Source organism: Micropterus dolomieu, linkage group LG21, assembly GCF_021292245.1.
Source record: "Micropterus dolomieu isolate WLL.071019.BEF.003 ecotype Adirondacks linkage group LG21, ASM2129224v1, whole genome shotgun sequence".
In the NCBI taxonomy this organism is placed as follows: Eukaryota; Metazoa; Chordata; class Actinopteri; order Centrarchiformes; family Centrarchidae; genus Micropterus; species Micropterus dolomieu.
Window position 1 is genome coordinate 12821955 of NC_060170.1, and position 11107 is coordinate 12833061.

General features: G+C 41.0%; 1 long non-coding RNA gene across 1 annotated transcript in view; it reads right to left on the reverse strand.

Moving 5' to 3' along the window:
- Positions 1–3024: 3024 nt before the first annotated feature.
- The window catches only part of LOC123960815, an 11930-nt gene continuing 3847 nt past the window's right edge, over positions 3025–11107 (reverse strand). Inside the window, exons 2-3 of the long non-coding RNA XR_006822605.1 lie at positions 3863–4006; positions 3025–3246 (exon numbers count right to left, since the gene is read on the reverse strand). This is a non-coding gene — a long non-coding RNA (uncharacterized LOC123960815). The remainder of the gene's footprint in view (positions 3247–3862; positions 4007–11107) is intronic.

Sequence of the window (11107 nt, forward strand, 5' to 3'; positions counted from 1 at the left end):
GGCAATATTAGATTTCACATCGTACCCTAATGCTGATGATACACAGAGCAACTTTTAGAGCAATCGTGCAGGGCAACGATGTCATCAATGGTAATGAGTAAAGATTACTACCGTAATCCCCTTCCCCCACCGCTCCGCCACCCGCCCCGCACCGCACCACCGCTATCCGTTCAAAACATAGGCGGACTTGCCACTAGCAAGATTGCCCAGCAACATTGCTCAAAAAGTTGCCCCGTGTATCATCAGCTTAAGACTCAGACCCCCTAGAGACCAATCATCCAGTGCGCTGCCTCCAGCAGTTTCAATCTGTGCCATCTTCTCAGCTGCTGGAGGTGGTCATGCATATGAATACAACCTACAGTCCCTTAGACATTATTCCATCATGCCTATTCAAGGAAGTTTTCGAGACTTTCGAGATCTCAAAAATGCAGTATCCCTCAAGGCATGATTTTAGGCCATCTCTTATTTTCACTTTACATGCTTCCGCTTGGTACTATTTTTGAGAAGTACAGTATTTTCAATATCATTGTTACCCGTATGACAGACAGTTTTACATACCAGTTATAACACTTTCCCGACTACAAATGGTTCAAGATGCAGCTGCTAGCCGTTCAACTGGAACAAAGAAAGACAACACATAATTTCCATCTTGTCCCACTTGCACTGGTTACCGGTAAATTACAGAATTGATTTTAAAGCCCTCAATGGCTTGGCCCCACAATACATTACTCATATGCTAATTCCATATTCTGCACCTAGGTCGCTCAGGTCATCTTCACAACAACTCCTCTTGGTCCCCTTCTCACGCCTAAAACTAAAGGTGACCAGGTGACCTTTTCTGTTGCTGCCCCCAGTTTTTGGAATAGTCTTCCATCTGACAACTAGTCCTGCCCCACCATTGAGAACTTCAAATCTAAATACCTACCTTTTTTCTCTGGCTTTTACCTGATCCTGTCCCTTATTTATTTATTTATTTATTTTAATCCAATTTAATCTGACATTGTTCTTATTTATTTCCTTTTAGCTTCTTTGAATTTTATTTTTACCGAGTACTCCATATTCCTTTTGTTGATGTGTATTGGTGCACTAGTGTTTTATTGTGTATTTGGATGCACAGTGGTATATACTCTTTGTTATTTTGTTCCTTTATACTTGTATTTGTGTGTATTGTGTTCTTGGAAAGCACTTTGGGTGAACTCCTCCTGTTGTTTTTAAATGTGCTCTATTAATAAAGCTGACTGACTAAAAAGGCAAACCTCAAAAACTGCCTGTGGTGTGGTGAAATAGGTATGTGAAAATAGCCATCCTTGAGATCTATGGACCCCAACAAGGCCCCCTGTGTCTATGACTAGAGAACATCTGCCATCCACATCATTCGGAATGGTAGAACCTTTAAAAACTAGTTTAAGCCCCTTAAGTCTAGGATTGGGCAGAACCCACTATCCTTCTTAATTTAAAAAAAATAAATACACTGAACACAACCCACTAAGCCGTGTGTCACTCTACAGACTTGATGGTGTCTTTCTGTAAGAGGGTCAGACACCAGCCCCATTGTTCTCAGGTCTGACCACCCGGCCCCTAGAGCCCTTGGGGGGGCAACCACCTGGGCTGGTTTTCTTGGCACCTAGGCTAGACGGGAAGGAGCATGCAGGCGCTGATCATAGTGCCCAAAGTAGCATAAGGCACTAGGTTGTCCACCCGGCTAAGCAGGTGTGGTTTGGACTGGATGGCACTAAACCCGTGCCTTGGAACTGGAAATGGGCCAACATACCTCTGCTTGGCTTGATCTGCCAGCACACTGCGCTCTAGGGCCAGCTGACCAGCCAGTCCAAACATTTGACCAGTCACCACTTTTTGCATGAGGAATACAATGAACAATAAAGGTGACTGAAAATGTTCTTAATGCTTGAATGGGTAATTTAAGACATGTTGACTTGTTATTATAGTTGGTATCCTTTTAGAATTGCTTAGAGTGCTGGACACTCAAATTATCAAAAAGAACAAGAAACAGAAAAACATGGCTAGCAGATCCATTTGAGATGTCTAGGCCTACTTTCTCTTTTATAGTATTGAGGTCCATGCAAAGATTTTATCATTTAAAACATATAAAGCAGTTTTGGCACTACATAAATTGCATTGCATTGTCTGGTATATCTAAATCCACAGCAAACCAAGATTCCACTGATTGTGTTCTGGCCTGTCTGTTTAATAAGCAAATCTACCTTAATGACACGAGTTTTATGCCCTAGTTAACACACACGGCACATTGCATAACCTGATGGGGGAAGCCCTACTCAAGTCTGAGTTAGGATTTACACGAGCTGGTTTTCCCAAAACTGTTTGTGCTATGGATGGGTGCCACATCCCTATTCAAAAGCCACTCTTAGAGAACACTATCACTTATCTCAAATGCAAAAAATGTATACAGAAAACCTAAAGAAGTTGAATCCTGCACGTGTCATAATTGAACACCCTTTTGGGTGCAGCATACTCTGAATGCTGCCCATCTGCATGTATCAGCTCTGCAGTGTCTGCTTGCTGTCTTCTAGCACAATGGGGATGTCGGGAACGAAGCCCTGGATGATGAACCAAATCCACTAGAACCCCATAATGTGCTGGCAGGCCGGTACAGATATGTTTGCTACAGCATTTAGAGACCAAACACCTTTTTGTTTTGTCCTTCCTCGTTAGCTACTTTTTCCTCATTCTAGTTGCTTTATTGTTCCTCCTTCCTGGTTAACTTTATTTGTTGGCGGATGATATGATGGCACTTTTCATAAAATTTTAAATTGTGTTATTTTAGAGGTTATGGTCTTATGTATTTAGTTTTTAATGCCAATGCTTCTTAATCATCGTGCTTCCACAGCAGCTCATGGAAACTGGGAGACTAGAAACCAGGACAATTCATGCAGGGGATCTCACTGTCTTTGTGAATAAAAATATAAAAATGCAGAATACAAAGAGAATGACAAAATTATGGCACAGATAAGTTCTCAGAATGTTTTATTTGGGCTGAATATTTGAAAGTAACTCTATTATTCCATCTTGCTCTTTGTCAATTTGGTCCAGGCTCTGGGATATTTGGCAAAGATCTTTTTTCCGAAGTTCCTTCTTTCTTTCAACCTCCTCTACCTCTCCAGATCTTCAGCAGGTTGGGGCTTGTGGGTTCTGAAAGAGGGGTGTGGAGGAGATTGTGCCCTCTGGGGCACTCCTTAGCCCCGAACCTCCAAATATTTCAATCATGTGCTGTGGACAAAAGCTGATTTAAATTCAGAAAGAAATAAGTCCTTTGCTCTCCATTTGTTACAATTCCTGTAGTAAATGTGTTAAGGCTCAAATAAAGAGTCACACATTGCTAGAATGTTTGTCATTACATTATGACAAAATGGATAGTGCAAATTGCACCCAGTTAGAACTCTGTTCTTTTATCTACTTATTTGTAAAACACTTTGGATTGTCATTGTGTATGAATTGTGCTACATGAATAAACTTGCCTTGCCTAAAACAGCATGATCCAAAAGACACATGGTTAGGACCACATTAATATCAGGACAGGTATACACAAGACATTGTTATACTTACCTTAAACTACTCTGACTGTTGTTTCTCCTGTTGTCCTGTTTGACCCTTTTATATGTTGTCAGCATGTTCCCATTTTTTTCTCACCCGCTCCACTGTCATGATGCATCCTTTAGGTGCCATGTCTTGATTTTGTTTTTTTTATTTCATTGTTTTTACATGACAGACAGCAGAAGCGGGTTGTCCTGTGTTTTATTTATGTAGGGACCTGATTACAGGAATATTGTCAAGACTGTCAAGATTGTACTGCTCAAATTATTGAGATTTTTATTAGAAACTATACCTGGTTGGGACTCCTAGCTATCCAACTGAGTGGCATCTTCCACAGAACTGGGGCCTGTGGAGTGGGAAGCTGGTGGCCCCACAACAGATGGGGTCAGGGGCACAGGTGGTCTGGGAGCAGGGCTGGTGTCCGTCGACTGGGAAGCTGGTGGCAAAATAAAAAAACAGGAGGCTGGGTAGGTCATAGTTTTAGCATAGGTTCTACAGGACAACATTAATTACATGTCTAATAAATGGTTAGGGAAAATTGTTCTGATTTGTTGTACCTTGACCACAAACTGTTTATTTGTAGAAAACCATTCAAAGAAATTGTATCACTTATCTTTGACCAAACATATAAAACATTTTTCCAACTTAATTATTGTCTACTCACCACTCCTTAGATTTTGTGCAATATCTTTGGACACACAGTGACTCTGTACTTTTCTCATCAGCGACAGTTACAAGTTCCTTCTCCGTTATTGTGTAAAGTTATGCAACATTTTGAGCATATATATATATATATAATTATAACTATTAACTATTAATAACAACCACTTCAAGATGACATCATGACTGATATCACATTAGGTAAAATCAGTACACCTGAGTCACATCACCAGGTTGTCCACACAACTCACTGTGGAAAATCTGCACAGCTGTTTTTTGTGTGTGGGGGGTTGTACAAATTATGTGTTACCTTCAATATGTCAGAATGATTTGCAAAACCTATACACACTGTTGACCGAAGATATACACAGGTTCACAAGTTCACAGTTTTGTCACATTCATTGTGGACCCGCCAGCTTCTGTTCTACATTATCTCACAAAAGTGAAAACACCCAAATAAAACACCGGGAGACTGGACCGCAGGGCAGTATTCCAACATGATAACGACCCCAAACACACTTCCAAGACGACCACTGCCTTGCTAAAGAAGCGAAGGGTAAAGGTAATGGATTGGCCAAGCATGTCTCCAGACCTAAACCCTATTGAGCATATGTGGGGCATACTCAAACAGAAGGTGGAGGTGCGCAAGGTCTCTAACATCCACCAGCTCCATGTTGTCGTCATGGAGGAGTGGAAGAGGACTCCTGTGGCAACCTGGTGAACTCCATGCCCAAGAGGGTTAAGGCACTGCTTGAAAATTATGGTGGCTACACAAAATATTTTCACTTAGGGGTGTACTTACTTTTGTTGCCTGCAGTGCAGATATTAATTGCTGTGTGATGTGTTATTTTGAGGGGACAGCAAATTTACAGTTATACAAGCTGTACACTCACTACTTTCTAGCAAGGTGTCATTTTTTCAACGTTGTCACATGAAAACATAGGTTGGTAGATAGGGTTATTTTTTCCCCTTATCTGCAAACAAACTACAGTAAGTTGCAGTTGATACTACATTGTCCTCTTGAGGAGAGTCCCTTGTAGGACCCTGTTTCCCCCTATTATCAGGCTGGAAATTGAGTAAGAGCTCCTTAATAATGTGGGAAAACAGATGAAAGACTCTGAGAGCCAAAGTGTCCACCTTCCTTGCTTTTTTAGGTTGACCATGTGAGACCGCCCTGTGTCTGTGGCCCATATATGCTATTGGGTTTGTAGCAACAGTAGCAGGCAGCAGTTTAGTACCACTGCCTATCTCTGCAGTTGTCACGAAAAATGTTCGCAAATGATTGAGCTGAACAACAGTACACATTAAACTGTGGTGGTGACTAGTGTAGTCACTAATGAACCTTTCATACCACATTTAAACACGTAATAATAATCTGTGATTTGTGCTTAAGTCTGCACAGTTTGAAATCTGGACCACAATTCAATCCTCTTTTCTCAACTGTATCCTACTATTACTTTGCTGTGGTTAAATGTGGTTTGCTTGGAGTATCATGCTTAAGATAACATTTTATTCATGTTATCTTAAGCATTCATCATTCCCAAGGTATAAGACAAAACTGAAAAATACCATCTTACTATAATGCATAATAAAAGACAACTGAACAAGACCTCACTAGAGTTGTGTTTTATTTTCAGCAAACAATACCTTCAGTACATTTAATTTATCTTTGTGTTCAAGCCCACAGTGTAAGTTATTGGTTCAAATGCATGTAGGTCTAACAGCACAATAATTAAAACTTTAGAAACTGTAACTTATGATCCTGATAATAATTTATGCTCTAGCCTACAATGCAAACATGCATCAAGCTAGATTCCTCACTGACTGCCTTCAATCTAAAGTGCTGATATTCGCTTAAACCATTCTTTAACTGTCCTAGTTGTGATTGTTGGCCTTGAGGCGTTCAATCCCCAGACAGGCAGGGCGCTGGTCATCCCGCCATGCGAGAGTTACAGATGCTCCTGGAAGAATTCTGCAAAAGGACCAAGCAAAACTGTCAGTCTAGGGCCTGTACCATAAAGCAGGATTTGAGCTTATCCAGGTAACTTCGGGGTTAACCCTGGGTTTTCAGTACCACAAAGGTGGTTCACTTCTTACCGGGGTAGAACTCCATGGTAACTTATGCTGAACGGCTAACCTGCTCCGGAGCAGGTTAGCCGTTCCATATTAGATATCAACACGCCACCTACTGACCAATCAGCTCTCTTGGAAAATAACATCACCATCTGTAAGCCTATAGGCTGCTTTATGTTTGTGGTGGTGGCGCAGTGGATAATACACATTCCTTTGATGTGAGAGACCTGGGTTCAACTCCCCCCCTTATGACACATCTAGCATTGTGTCCTTGAGCAAGACACTTAACCCCTAGTTGCTCCATAGGCGTGCAACCTCTGACATGTATAGCAGCTGTAAGCTTTGGATAAAAATTTCAGCTAAATGAATAAATACAAATGTTTGCTGCGGTGATGTGGAGAAACTCTTGTCTATAGCGATATCATCCTACAGAGACTGATTAAAAGCCTTAGGCTAGCCTATTGTTGCCTACAGGTTTTTACAGTAGGATAAGACTACTTACTGCTTTGAAATGTGTTTAACATTTTTTATTTGCTCCTAGTCCGTGTCACACAGCCTGACGCAGCCGTTAAAATAAAGGGGTTTCATTTTTGTTATGTTAGGCTGAATAGTATGAGCAATTTGGTAGGGATATTGAAATACTAAATTTAAATATGAATGTAGGCTATCTATTTTATAGTAGCCTAGGCTATAGCTTTCTTATAGGCCTACTACAGGAACTGTAGCATGTTCCACGCAAAAGGTGGGACGGTGAGTTTTCAGTGGCCGAAATGTTGAGATTCAGTCTTTCAACCACTATTTGAGCACATTTTATGGCATGAATGGAGTTTTCGTTTCATTGCTTTATGAAGTTAATTTAGAACAATGTTTGGAACACTTGAGTGTATTAAATTAATCAAATTTTTGAAGTGACAAGTTTTTTAAAGCAAGGGGGAACGGCCCGTGTCTTGTAATGTGGAAACGCCGACACAGCAGAGCTGAAGGAATAAGGCTGATATTTTCATACAGCTCATAACACATTAAATCAACGCAATATTATATACTACGCCTTTTAATTTAGGCATTCACACTGTCTGCGATTTTCTGTCTCCCTGCATATGTCAGAAGCAGTCGTGTTACTTAGACTATGTCGTATTTCTGTAGTGTTTGCTCTTCCTTTGTAAAATATGATGCTCTGGTGACAGTGGACTTGTTCATGTCTGTGATTGGTCATCTTTTTCTCTTTTATGTGAATGCGCTCCCGGCTGGATTGACTTACCGAGTTGATAACCAGCTTCGTGGTACCGCTTATCCCGATCGCGATTGTTGGGGTTAGTTAAACCAGGTAATGAAAACATATCCAGGGTATGTTGAACTCGCTTCGTGGTACAGGCCCCTGGGCCCAGTGTGCCCTATGCATATAAGCCAGAACAGCAGCCAGTCCTTGGACAGATCTACTTAGTACACCTCTTGTGTTGTGGCTTTTGGTTTGAGCCAGATTACATATGGGCTACTGCATGATTCAAAATATACTGCTCAAAATAATCAAGGGGAAAACTTAAATAACACATCATATCAATAAACAAAATAGTTCCAAGTACCAAATCTTTACTGTACATTGTAGAAGTAATTGAATACAAAATTACACAACGGTCAACGGAAACCAAAATCACCAACCGATTTAGGGCTGGATTCAAAATCACACCGAAAATCAAGTAAAAAAATTGAAATCACAGGCTGATCCCACTTGTGTAACCTTCATCAAGGCAACTTATAATGTAACCATAGACTGTATATAAGAAATGGACGTAGTCATCGTGACGTCACCCGTTGGTTTGTGGACTGCTGTTTTGAAGCCTCGAGTTTGGCCGATAGGTCGCCGCCATGTCGAGTTTTTGTAACCAGGAAGTGCCCGGAAGCGATGATACGGCGGAGCTAGCTTGCTTAGCTAGGTGCATCTGTAACTCACGTTAACTGTCATTTTAACTGGGCTGATAATTTTGTATAGCGAACAACAGTCTTAAAACAAAATGTAGTCACCAGAGAAAGCGAACAGCCAACTCCTAATAAGCTTTTTCGACGGCGCTGGTAAAATTTACACAGTGCCGTTGGTACGAGTCGGCTCTAGCCTGATTGACAGGTCGCCATGGTAACGACTTGTCAATCATAGATAATCCCGCCCTGAAATATACTCTGCTTTATGGTCTATATATTTCTAAAATAAATGGGACCATAATTTACCAAATGAACATTATTTTGTATTGAAGAAGACTTGAAACTAGCGACTGAGACCATAAACTCATCAGGAAAGTGTTTACTGGGGTAATTATTCAGCTGAGAAGTAGTGTCATTTTCCCATTATTTCTAATGGAACCGGACTTCTTTTTGCAACCACAAGAGTCGCCCCCTGCTGGATTTTTCAATAGATTTTCATATTGTAGACCGGAAGCTTCCCGCTTGAATGTGACTCTGTAGTGTGTATGGCCCCCACGTGCCTGTAAGCACTCCCAAAAACGTCTGGGCATGCTCCTGATCAGACAGAAGGTGGGGTCTGGGGGATCTCCTCCAGGAGAGTTTGTGGCACCACTCATCAGATGCACGATACATAACGTCCCAGAGGTTCTCAACTGGATTCACTACTGCATCTCCAGACTCTTTTACGTCTGTCACATGTGCTCAGTGTGAACTTGCTCTAATCTGTAAAGAGAACAGAGCAAATGCCAAACAATCTGGACAGTGCTGGGCTGTGAGCACAGATCCCATTAGAGGATGTCAGGTGATTCACAGTTGCTTATGCTAATTAAGTGAACACTTCCCTTACTTATTTTGAGCAATGTACATATCCTGACCGGCCACATTATTAGGTACACCTGTTCAATTGCTTGTTAACACAAATAGCTAATCAGCAAAACACAGTATTTCAGAAACTGCTGATCTACTGGGATTTTCGCACACAACCATCTCTAGGGTTTACAGAGAATGGTCTGAAAAACAGAAAACATATAGTGAGCGGCAGTTGTGTGGACTAAATGTCTTTGAGATGACAGAAGGGCAACAGTACTGTAACTCAAACCATTACAACCAAGGTATGCAGAATACCATCGCACAACACGTCAAACCTTGAAGCAGCTACAGCAGCAGAAGACAACATCCGGGTGCCACTCTAACTTGACTAAACACAGGAAACTTAGGCTAAAATTCACACAGGCTCATCAAAATTGGATAATTGAAGACTGACAGACTTTGACGTAAACATGAAAGCATGGATCCATCCTGCCTTGTATCAATGGTTCAGGCTGGTGGTGGGGGTGTAATGGTGTGGGGGATATTTTCTTGGTACACTTTAGGTCCAATTTTACCAATTGAGCATCGTTTAAACACGACCTGAGTATTGTTGTTGACCATGTACATCCTTTTATGACCACAGTGTACCCATCTTCTGATGGCTACTTCCAGCAGGATAATGCTACATGTCACAAAGCTCAGATCATCTCAAACTGGTTTCTTGAACATGACAATGAGTTCAATTTACTGACTGACTTTACAATGGCACAGTCACCAGATCTCAATCCAATGGAGCACCTTTGGGATGTGGTGGAACAGGAGCTGTATTATAGATGTGCAGCCAACAAATCTGGAGCAACTGCGTGATCCTATCATGTCAATTAGGGCTGAACGATTTGGGAATATTAACAGCCAGTCTATTTTTGATGGAAGCCGCGTTATGCAGCATACAGCAGATGAACCAGGCAGGAAGTCGGACACAGAACATAACAGAGAATCCGGTTGATTTTCAAAATAAAACCCTCTTTGCAGATCGTACAGCAACAATAAATACAGTTAAAACAGAAAAAAAACTATTCAACTACGTAGCCTACTTAACCATTTTAGAAGCACAAAACTAATACTCCATGTGGAAATGTAAGCCCACAGATAACGGAACGGTAGTTAAAACACACAAAATGACAAATTAACAACAAGTAGACTACAACGTGTAGTCTAAACGCTCCGCTGCTAAAACACTTCAGTGTGAGTTGAAGCCGGACAAAACTGCCTGTGTCTGTTTGACTGGCGCCATTATCCCGCACGTTTTCCCCTAGTTTCGTTTGTTGTTGTTAAATGTACACTCCCTGTGCCCGCTCTGATTGATCAGTGAGTAGGACCGTTACAGGAGGCACATGGCGCTTGTGATTGGCGAGCAGATCTGTCACACAAGATTGACAACGGAATGAATGTGTTTAAAACGAGTCACATGATCTGTATAATTAACCTACATTTTAATCGTTGTCCTCACGATTAGCTAATCGCGTTCTTTCAAATCGCAATTTCCATTTGTAAAAGATTAATCATTCAGCCCTAATGTCAATATGGACCAAAGTCACTGAGGAATGTTTCCAACACCTTGTGAAAGTATGCCACGAAGAATTGAGGCAGTTCTGAAGGCAAAAGGGAGTCCAACCCAGTAATCGCAAGGTGTACTATAAAGTGGCCGGTGAGTGTATGACAAAGTGCAAAATATAATCAATGGCTTTCAACCCAGTTGAAGAAGAAAACCCATTCTTGGTGACGTAAAAGAAAGCCGCCCATCTAACAGTTAAAATTATAAGAGTGAATGTGTGTTATAAGAGTGATATTCTATTAACTAAATAGAGAACCCCAACATTCAATTAACAGAACAAGGAAAATAATAAGGCAATAAAACCCAAGCAGAAATTAATAATTTTTCATTAGTTTTTTTAAAGAACAACATCCATATTTCTACACTACTAAGATTACACAATAAAAAATGCGTATCAGCCTTGTGTAGCAGTCCTTATGTATGTAT